The 10,681-nt window shown below is 36.5% G+C and overlaps 1 pseudogene; it reads right to left on the minus strand.

Moving 5' to 3' along the window:
- Positions 1-2,747: 2,747 nt before the first annotated feature.
- LOC101974118 (lys-63-specific deubiquitinase BRCC36 pseudogene) lies at positions 2,748-3,615 on the minus strand (annotated as a pseudogene).
- Positions 3,616-10,681: the final 7,066 nt, after the last annotated feature.

The raw sequence follows: 10,681 nt of genomic DNA on the forward strand, positions 1-10,681 counted from the left end.
TCTTAGGAAGAATGCTTCCATTAGGGGCAACAAAAATAAACTTTAAGTTGAGACCATCACTACCCTTCTGTGGATTCTTCATCCCACTGAATCAACAGACATAGAAATAGACTGTGCTTTACTGTCAGGGATTATTAATCTTGACTTTTATGAGAAATTAGGGATAAGGAAGAATATATTTGGAATAAAGGACATCCTCTTGGGTACTTTTTAGCATTTTCTATATCTTGTGCTTATACTCAATTGAAAATTATTAGCACTTAATTCAAGCAGGACTGATAATGCCTCAGAACACTCAGGGATAAAAAAAAATTGAATCATCAAGGAAACCTAAATAAATCATGATAAACTGGGGTACTTTTTGAGTGCACAGGGAATATGAAATGGGTAGTTTATTTTAAATTGATGATCTGTATGTGAGTATCCATAGCTTCAGAATGAGAATGTCTGTCCATGGGACCCAATAGTATATGATCCATTATTGCTAAAACCGAAATATTCCTGACTAGTCCAAAGAATATGACACAGTAATCCCAAAAACATATTTAAGATTATCTAATGTGAGCCAGGCATGGTGGCACATGCCTATAGTTCCAGTGACTTGGGATGCTGAGGCAGGAGGATCACTTGAGCATAGGAGTTCTGGGTCAGCCTGGGCAACACAATGAGATCCCAACACTTAAAAAAAGAAACATTTTTTTAATTTATCTTTTAATAAAATGATATCATATGTAAGTGGTATCTTACTAAAGTCTTATAAAAGTGATGAAGAAAAAAACAATTTTTGATAGGACCTTTTATTTATTTTTTTCTGTTTCCATATCTATTCTACTGCTAAGTAGACTAGAGATTTTATTAAGTTTCACCAGATTTTACATAATTCATGTGTGTAATTTTAGCACAAGTATAGTGTTGAAAGCCATCCATGGGCTGTGTGTGAGCTATACACATTTGAGCATATGGGGCACTGGTCTGGTGTTGCTGATTGGGCTGTGCAATGCAAATGTTTCCTCTCACTCTCCCTGTGATCCCACACAGCACTTGAGATGGGTGTGACTTGCCAAAATGTTAATCAATCCTCTGACCACAAGACATCACCAACCAAGACTTCTACCCTTCGAAATCATACCCCTTGCTTTATTTGGTTGAAATCTTCTATCAAACGTCTTCTCCCCCCCAAAATAGAGGGAATCCAAATGTGCTTGCTCTCTTGCTCTTTCCAGAGCTGCCCAGCATGGAGCTGACCATTGGGGTCACCGAGCCATCCTGCCCTCATTCTTAAAAACTCGTGTTTGTGTGCTGCGTGTTTTTTTTCACCATTTTCTTAGTTATTGATACAGCCAACTCCTTTGAACCCAGTTCATCTTGCCAGCCTGACCAACTGGCAACAGTATAGATTTATGTACTCAATACCACAATCAAGATACAAAACTATTCCATCAGCACACAGGAACTCCTTGTGCCATCCACGTATAGTCATACACATGCCATACCTCATCTAGTCCCTGAAAACCATTAATCTGTTCATTCTATAATTCTGTCATTTCAAGAATGTTATATGAATACTATTGTACAGTATGTGAACTTTTGATATTCATACTTTTTGTCATTCACCACACATAATACCACTGAGGTCCGTTTAAATTATTGTTCATTTCATTACAGAGTAGTATTTCATGATATGGACAATTTGTTTAACCATTTGCTCATTGCAGGACATCAGAGTTGTTTCCAGTTTGGGGCTGTTATTAATACAGTTGCTATGATAATTATTTTATGAATTTTTGTGCCAACATTTCTCTGGAGTAAATGTCTAGGATGGCAATTGTTTGTTTGTATGGTAAGTACATGTTTAACTTAATAAGAAATTTTCAATCTCTTTTCCAGTGTGGCTGTACCATTTTATATTCCTATCATGAATATATAAGGAGTATAGTTTGTATCCTCAACACCACTTTCCTTTAACCATTATAAAAAGTGTCTAAGTCATATATCATTTTGGTTTTAATTTGCATTAGCTGATAATTTATGAAGTTCAACACCTTTTCATGTGATTATTTGCCATCCACATATCGTCTTCAATAAAATGTTTATTTATATCTTTTGCTCATTTTCTAATTGGACCTTTTTTTTACTGTTGAGTTTTGAGTGCAATAATCCATATTGATCAGATATTATATGGCTTGCAAAAAAATCTCTCAATCTGTAGCTTGTATTTTATTCTTAAAATTTTTTTCTTATAGAATCAAACTTTTTAATTTTGATGAGGCTTAATATAGAAATCTTTTCTCTTACAGATTGTACTTTTGGAGTGAAGTTCAAGAATTGGTCTCCTGAAAATTTTTATTCTGTATTTTTTTCTACAAGCTTTGTAGCTTTACATCTTATATTTAAATCCATGATCCATTTTGAGGTAACTTTTATAGAAACTTTTAGTGAGATTTAGGTTGAGGTTCTTTTTTCTAAGTGTGTATTCAATTGCTTGAGCTTGATTACTTCATTGTCTTTTTTAATGTTTGTAAAATTAGTTTGGCATATTTAGATGGCTCTATTTCTGAGTTCTCTTCTGTTCCATTGTTCTTTGTGTCTATGCCTCTGCTAATACTTTAACATCTTGATTACTGCAGCTTTATAGTAGGTCAAAGTCAGGTAATGTTAGTCCTCTAAACATTATCTTCATCAAAATTGATTTAGCTTAATTAGTTTTACATTAGATGTTTTCATCTGTCCCCATTTTGTCTCTTTCTTTATTCCAGGAAATAAAGTTCTTGCTTAAGTTTTTCCTTTTCTTGTTGCAACTCCTGCAGATGCTGTTGTTTTTGCTCCAATCGGTCCTCCAACTACTGGAGAAGAGACCCACTAACTGCTGACATCTGACTACACAGATTCTTGGTGAACACTGAATCATTATGGATCTTGATTACTGAGTCCAGAAGTGTAAGGCTGTGATCCTCCTATATGCATCCTGTTCCTCCTAGCATAGGATTTTCAGCAGCTCCACTGCTGATTCAAGGCATAGTTTCGCAATGGTGACATATAATATGGATTGGAATTTCCATTCTCTCATACTGTGAGCTTTTGGGGGCCTGTATGGATTAGAAGCAAGTGTTGAGTACCTACACAGTCTTTGTGTTTTTATCCTCTGTGAAACAGGAAAAACTCAGTACTACAAAACTTTGATCCATCACCTGGTACATGGCTTGTGTGCGAACATCAAAATGTGAAGGCCAAACAGTTATATGAGGATGGGAATGATACCAGTCCACAACTCCCCTGGCGTGACCTGTTAATTCAGCCAACGTCTCTGTCTCTGTTGAGGCCACAGAAAGCTGCTCTGGAGAAATTTCTACTCTGTCCTGCCTTTCATCAGAACACCGAAAGATGATGACAGAATGAATATGAACAATTCTGATGGTGTCAACCTGTTCAGTAATTGTGCACATTTCTGTTCTGGTATATGCAAATTTGGAGTCACTCTGTGTCATCATTCAACTCCCCTATACACAGCCTCATCATCTCCTCCTTTTCTGTTCTCAGAGCATGGTTGAGACAAACTAGGAAAGCATCAGACTCCAGATGAACCGCTTGTACTGCCTGTACTACCTGCACTACCATCTTGATCTGACCCTGTTCATGTCCTCCTGGGGCCCACTCTGGCCTGACCAACTGAGCGCTCCAACACAGCTCAGGAATCAGGCTCTCTGAGCTTCTCCCATGCCTGGACTTCTTCAGGGGCCTTTCCACATTTTTGTTGGTGCATTATACTTGTACATAATGATGGGATTTGTTGTTACATATTTGTGTGTGCAGTTTGAGATAAGACAAGCATAAATTTGGCTTATTTCTCTTAGCATAATGATCTCAAGTTCAATCCAAGTCTACAAAAGACACAATTCCATTTTTTTTATGGCTGAACAAAACTTCATTGTGTATATATACGACATTTTCTTTATCCATTTATCCATTGATGGTTCCATAGTTGGACTATTGTGAATTGTGCTGCTATGAACATATATACTGGCTTTAAAATTTTTTTAGGATAAATATGGACAAGTGGAATAGCTTATGGTTCCAAGCCTTGTCCTTTGAGGGCCGTCCATACTAATTTTCACAGTGGCCTTAATAATTTACAATCCTACCTACAGTATAAAATTGTTCCTTTTCCTCCACACCCACTCCACACCCACTATTTTATTCTTGATCACTGCCATTCTAACTGATGTGAGAATCTCAGTATAATTTTAACATGCATTTCCCTAATTGTTGTTGATGTTGAATATTTTTCCATCTATTTGTTGGCTATTTGTACTTCTTCTTTTGAGAAGTATCTGTTTAATTCATTTGCCCATTTTTTAATCTGATTAATTGGGGGGGGGTTGGTGTTAAGATTTTTTTAGTTCTTTATATATTCTAGATATTAATCCTCTGTCAGAAAAGTAACTAGCAAAGATCTTTTTCCAACTTTGCAGGTTCTTGCTTCACATTCTTAATTAAGAAACAAAATTCTAAACATGAGAGAAGATTTTCTTATGTAATATGCCATATGTTGATTGCATTCAGCTACATGAGGGTAGTGGTGACATCGAATCTAATAAGAATTTTGTGATCTGAGATACAGTTCTTGTTTAACCATTTATTTAATATTTTCTAGGGTCTGACTTAGTTTGGTCCTTATTTAAACTTGAAAATGATTATAAATAAATAAATATATCATGAAAACCCTAAATTCTAAATATATACTTTATAAAAGTCAATGGCTCAGTAGAGTTTAGAGCCTGCTCATTTCTGGGAAGGGAAGATTTACTTCTTTCTTGCAGCTGTAGTAAGCTGGATCTAAAGTACTTCAGGTATATTTCAATATACATGACATATTTATAGGAATTTTTCCCATTGATTTGAGGCTTGAATCTTCTGGATATTAATTTTTCAGCCAAAACTAGAGACATGGTGTTTCCAGATTCTGCAGTACTTCAATTTCTTCTAGACCTCTAAAGGTAAGGATATCATTGGTATGATGACATGCTGTGGCTGTCATCATACCAATGATATGTTACAACACTGAACACATCATGGCAGTTACAAAGAATGAGTTAATATACTCTTGTGGTCCTAACAAAAATATGTATTTGATATCTTTTGATAAATTCATTTTGTTCTTGGCTTATTGCATTTTTATTTGTCAGGATAGGGAAGGATGTACTGGCCCACTCATTCTGTTGTGCTCCTGGAACTAGTGATGTCTAGGATTGTTACCTTAGCAAAGGCAACTCAAATGTCTCTGTTTTCACATTCAGGCATCTACCCACAGATCAAAGATCCAGGTACTCAGCCATGGGTAAATGTGTTAACTGCCCTACCCAATCAATTGCAGGTTTATAAAGTGAGTTTCCAAGCACAGCTTTTCAACTTCTCCCATTAGCTGTGTTTCATCATCTTTACCTTGTTCAATACTTTAAACATGTAACTTTTTTGGGGAATAATTTTATCTGTGTCTTTTATATTCCCTTCTGGCTTTAGAAAAGCTACTAATTAAAGGACCCTTTGCTTGTTACCATTGTCTAGTATTAGGCTGCTGCGAAATTCACAAACTCATATGCATTTTAGTATGAAGTTTCATATGTCAATAAGAAGCTGATATCTTGGGTTGTTTTTATATACCTTTTATTTTTATGTGGTGCTGAGGATCAAACCCAGTGCTTCACGGATGCCAGGAAAGCGCTCTCTCACTGAGCCAAAACCACAGACTCTATCTTGTTTTTGATGCCATGTGAATGAGAACCACAAATGATTGTATGAACCCTGGTCATAATGAACACTGCACTACACAAAATACTTAACTTGCATTCAAATATGAGCAAGAAGTTCAAAGGAATCAGGTTTTAACAAAAGATAAGAGATGATACTAGTTCAATGACAGATGTTCACTGAATAAAAGTTTTTTTTTTATTGTTGGTTGTTCAAAACATTACATAGTTCTTGATATATCATATTTCACACTTTGATTCAAGTGGGTTATGAACTCCCATTTTTACCCTGTATACAGATTGCAGAATCACATCAGTTACACTTCCATTAATTTACATATTGCCATACTAGTGTCTGTTGTATACTGCTGCCTTTCCTATCCTCTACTATCTCCCCTCCCTTCCCCTCCCCTCCCCTCTTCTCTCTCTACCCCCTCTACTGTAAATCATTTCTTCCAGTCGTATTATTCTTCCCTTTCCCCTCACTTCCTCTTGTATGTAATTTTGTATAACCCTGAGAGTCTCCTTCCATTTCCATGCAATTTCCCTTCTCTCTCCCTTTCCCTCCCACCTCTCATTCCTGTTTAATGTTAATCTTCTTCTCATGCTCTTAGTCCCTACTCTGTTCTTAGTTACTCTCCTTATATCAAATAAGACATTTGGCATTTGTTTTTTTAGGGATTGGCTAGCTTCACTTAGCATAATCTGCGCTAATGCCATCCATTTCCCTCCAAATTCTATGATTTTGTCATTTTTTAATGCAGAGTAATACTCCATTGTGTATAAATGCCACATTTTTTTTATCCACTCATCTATTGAAGGGCATCTAGGTTGGTTCCACAGTCTTGCTATTGTGAATAGTGCTGCTATGAACATCGATGTAGCAGTGTCCCTGTAGCATGCTCTTTTTAGGTCTTTAGGGAATAGATCGAGAAGGGGAATAGCTGGGTCAAATGGTGGTTCCATTCCCAGCTTTCCAAGAAATCTTCATACTGCTTTCCAAATTGGCTGCACCAATTTGCAGTCCCACCAACAATGAACAAGTGTACCCTTTTCCCCACATCCTCGCCAGCACTTGTTGTTGTTTGACTTCATAATGGCTTCCAATCTTACTGGAGTGAGATGGTATCTTAAGGTGGTTTTGATTTGCATTTCTCTGACTGCTAGGGATGGTGAGCATTATTTCATGTACTTGTTGATTGATTGTATGTCCTCCTCTGAGAAGTGTCTGTTCAGGTCCTTGGCCCATTTGTTGATTGGGTTATTTGTTATCTTATTGTCTAATTTTTTGAGTTCTTTGTATACTCTGGATATTAGGGCTCTATCTGAAGTGTGAGGAGTAAAGATTTGTTCCCAGGATGTAGGCTCCCTATTTACCTCTCTTATTGTTTATTTTGCTGAGAAAAAACTTTTTAGTTTGAGTAAGTCCCATTTGTTGATTCTAGTTATTAACTCTTGTGCTATGGGTGTCCTACTGAGGAATTTGGAGCCCGACCCCACAGTATGTAGATCATAGCCAACTTTTTCTTCTATCAGACGCCGTGTCTCTGATTTGATATCAAGCTCTTTGATCCATTTTGAGTTAACTTTGGTGCATGGTGAGAGATAGGGATTCAGTTTCATTTTGATGCATATGGATTTCCAGTTTTCCCAGCACCATTTGTTGAAGATGCTATCCTTCCTCCATTGCATGCTTTTAGCCCCTTTATCAAATATAAGATAGTTGTAGTTTTTTGGATTGGTTTCTGTGTCCTCTATTCTGTACCATTGGTCCACCTGCCTGTTTTAGTACCAGTACCATGCTGTTTTTGTTACTATTGCTCTGTAGTATAGTTTGAAGTCTGGTATCGCTATACCACCTGATTCACACTTCCTGCTTAGCATTATTTTTGCTATTCTGGGTCTTTTATTTTTCCATATGAATTTCATGATTGCTTTCTCTATTTCTACAAGAAATCCCGTTGGGATTTTGATTGGCATTGCATTAAACCTATAGAGAACTTTTGGTAATATCGCCATTTTGATGATGTTAGTTCTGCCTATCCATGAACAGGGTATATTTTTCCATCTTCTAAGATCTTCTTCTATTTCTCTCTTTAGGGTTCTGTAGTTTTCATTGTATAAGTCTTTCACCTCTTTTGTTAGGTTGATTCCAAAGTATTTTTTTTTTTGAGGATATTGTGAATGGAGTGGTTGTCCTCATTTCCATTTCAGAGGATTTGTCGCTGATATACAGGAATGCCTTTGATTTATGCATGCTGATTTTATATCTTGCCACTTTGCTGAATTCATTTATTAGCTCTAATAGTTTCTTTGTAGACCCTTTTGGGTCTGCTAGGTATAGAATGCACCATGATCAAGTAGGATTCATCCCTAGGATGCAAGGCTGATTCAATATATGGAAATCAATAAATGTTATTCACCACATCAATAGACTTAAAAATAAGAACCATATGATCATCTCGATAGATGTAGAAAAAGCATTCGATAAAGTACAGCATCCCTTTATGTTCAAAACTCTAGAAAAACTAGGGATAACAGGAACATACCTCAACATTGTAAAAACAATCTGTACTAAGCCTCAGGCTAGCATCATTCTGAATGGAGAAAAATTGAAGGCATTCATTCCCTCTAAAATCTGGAAAAAGACAGGGATGCCCTCTCTCTCCACTTCTGTTCAAAATAGTTCTTGAAACACTGGCCAGAGCAATTAGAGGAAAGAAATTAAAGGCATAAAAATAGAAAAAGAAGAACTTAAATTATCACTATTTGAATAAAAGTTTTTAATCTCCCCCAGTTCCCTCCAAGGAAAGTTTGTATAACTCACCCACATTTAAAAATTCCAGCACAATCAGTTACCTTAGTGTAGTTTCAAGTGCTGCTTTTGTTGAGTCATATCATCTACCTCTAACTTCTGAGTTCCAGATTTTTTTTTACTCCCTCATTACTGACACATTTCTGATTACCTATAGGTTTTGTAACAATTTCTGAACATCATAAACATTCAAATTTTATTTTCTGTAAATGTATATCACCAAAATGTTGACATTTACTTTTGAATATTAGAGGCAGTCACTTTCTTTATTAAAAAAAAAATTTGTGTAGCAGTGGGCTAGGCAATTGAATGATGGATAGATAAGATAGCCAGTCATTGATTTCATGAACTTTTGTGTAGGTGAAAATGGATAGAAGCAAAGATTCATACTACAGTGAAATATGATAAGTTATAATAACAGCTAGACTTCCACCTACCCATAGCTCATCTGTAGCCACAACTTCCTTCTCCCTAGAAACTAACATCTCATATAAAATAGATCAAGTTTTCAAGTTGCATAAAGATACAGGGACATGTTTGAAGTACTACTGAAGGAAAATCAGGGTGGAATTTATGGCTTAGATATTAGGACACCTGTACTCCAGGGGGAAAAAATTCTCAATACCTAAAATAACCTAGTTTTGATTTTTATTAATTTTCATGCATGTTTTGGTAGGATTGGTGGCAGACATAAATTAACCATTTGTTATTAATCCTCTAAACCTTGAGACATATAGTACTTTTGATAGGAGACAGATAGTAAATATGATTGGAACACTAGGTTAAGGGAATAATTCTATAAGCTGAGTTCACTGTGCTGATTTCCACACACTTTCTTTTCTAAGAAGCAATTTACCTGTGGCCCTTCCTGACTTAGATTGACAGGATATGTTACTTTCCTCAACCAATTACCTGCTATCTGAAGGAGAAATGCAGGTCTGAAATGCTGATAAGAACACAAGTTACAGTGAAGGAGGAGAATTTTGTGACCCTTACGGAGACCAGATCCCAGAATCTCAGGGAGATAAGGATAATTCCCCCTAACCATAAAATCAGTAAGAATAAGTTCCAATTAGACTAGGTCAGCATGGGTCACAGTGACCTAAAATGGTCATGGCAATATGGACTTGAAATCTGATGGCACCCTGCTGTACGTCACAAGTTAAGAGTTGGACCTGGGCAAGACCCTCTGGAAACTTCCCTGAGACCCTTAATAAAACTGGTGGGCAGAAGAGGCATGCTGTTCCTCTCCTGTCTAAGAGAAGTCCCACTATTACTTGAGAGTGTCTCTTTTCCCCTTTTCCTTCTAATGAACTCATGCCTATCATTCTGAGTGTCATGTCTAAAATTGTTCTGACTTAATTGTAAGAATTGGGGTTTACCCTATATCTCACCCTGTACAAAATTCAACTCAATGTGGATCAAAGCCTTAGGCATTAGACCAGAGACAATGTGCCTTCTAGAAGAAAAAGTAGGTCCAACTCTCTATCAATAGGCTCAGGAATGAACTTCCTCAATAAGACTCTCTAAGCACCTGAAGTAAATACAAGAATCAATAAATGGGATGGTGTCAAACTAAAAAGCTTCTTCACAGCAAAGGAAACATTAAAAAATGTAAACAGAGAGCCTACAAAATGGGAGAAAATCTTTACCACCCACACTTCAAATAGAGCATTAATCTCCAGTATACATAAAGACTACAAAAAACTTAACACCCAAAAAACCCCCAAATAACCCATTCAATACATGGGTAAAGGAACTGAACAGGCACTTCACAGAAGAAGAAATAGGAATAGTCAAAAACTGTGTAAAAAAAAACATCTCTAGCAATTAGAGAAATGCAAATTAAAACTGCACAATAGTCCATCTCACTCCAGTCAAAATGGCAATTAGCAACAATACAAGGAATGATATATATTGGCAAGGCTGTGGGGAAAAGGCATACTCATATGTTGATGGTGAGACTGCAAATTTGTACAATCACTCTGGAAATCAGTATGGAGATTCCTTAGAAAACTTGAAATGGTACCACCATTTGACTCAGTTAGCTCACTCCTCCGTTTATACCCAAAGGACTTAAAATCAGCATGCTACAGTGACACAGCCACATCAATGTTTATAG

The sequence above is a fragment of the Ictidomys tridecemlineatus genome, chromosome 3, assembly GCF_052094955.1.
Source record: "Ictidomys tridecemlineatus isolate mIctTri1 chromosome 3, mIctTri1.hap1, whole genome shotgun sequence".
Lineage (NCBI taxonomy): Eukaryota > Metazoa > Chordata > Mammalia > Rodentia > Sciuridae > Ictidomys > Ictidomys tridecemlineatus.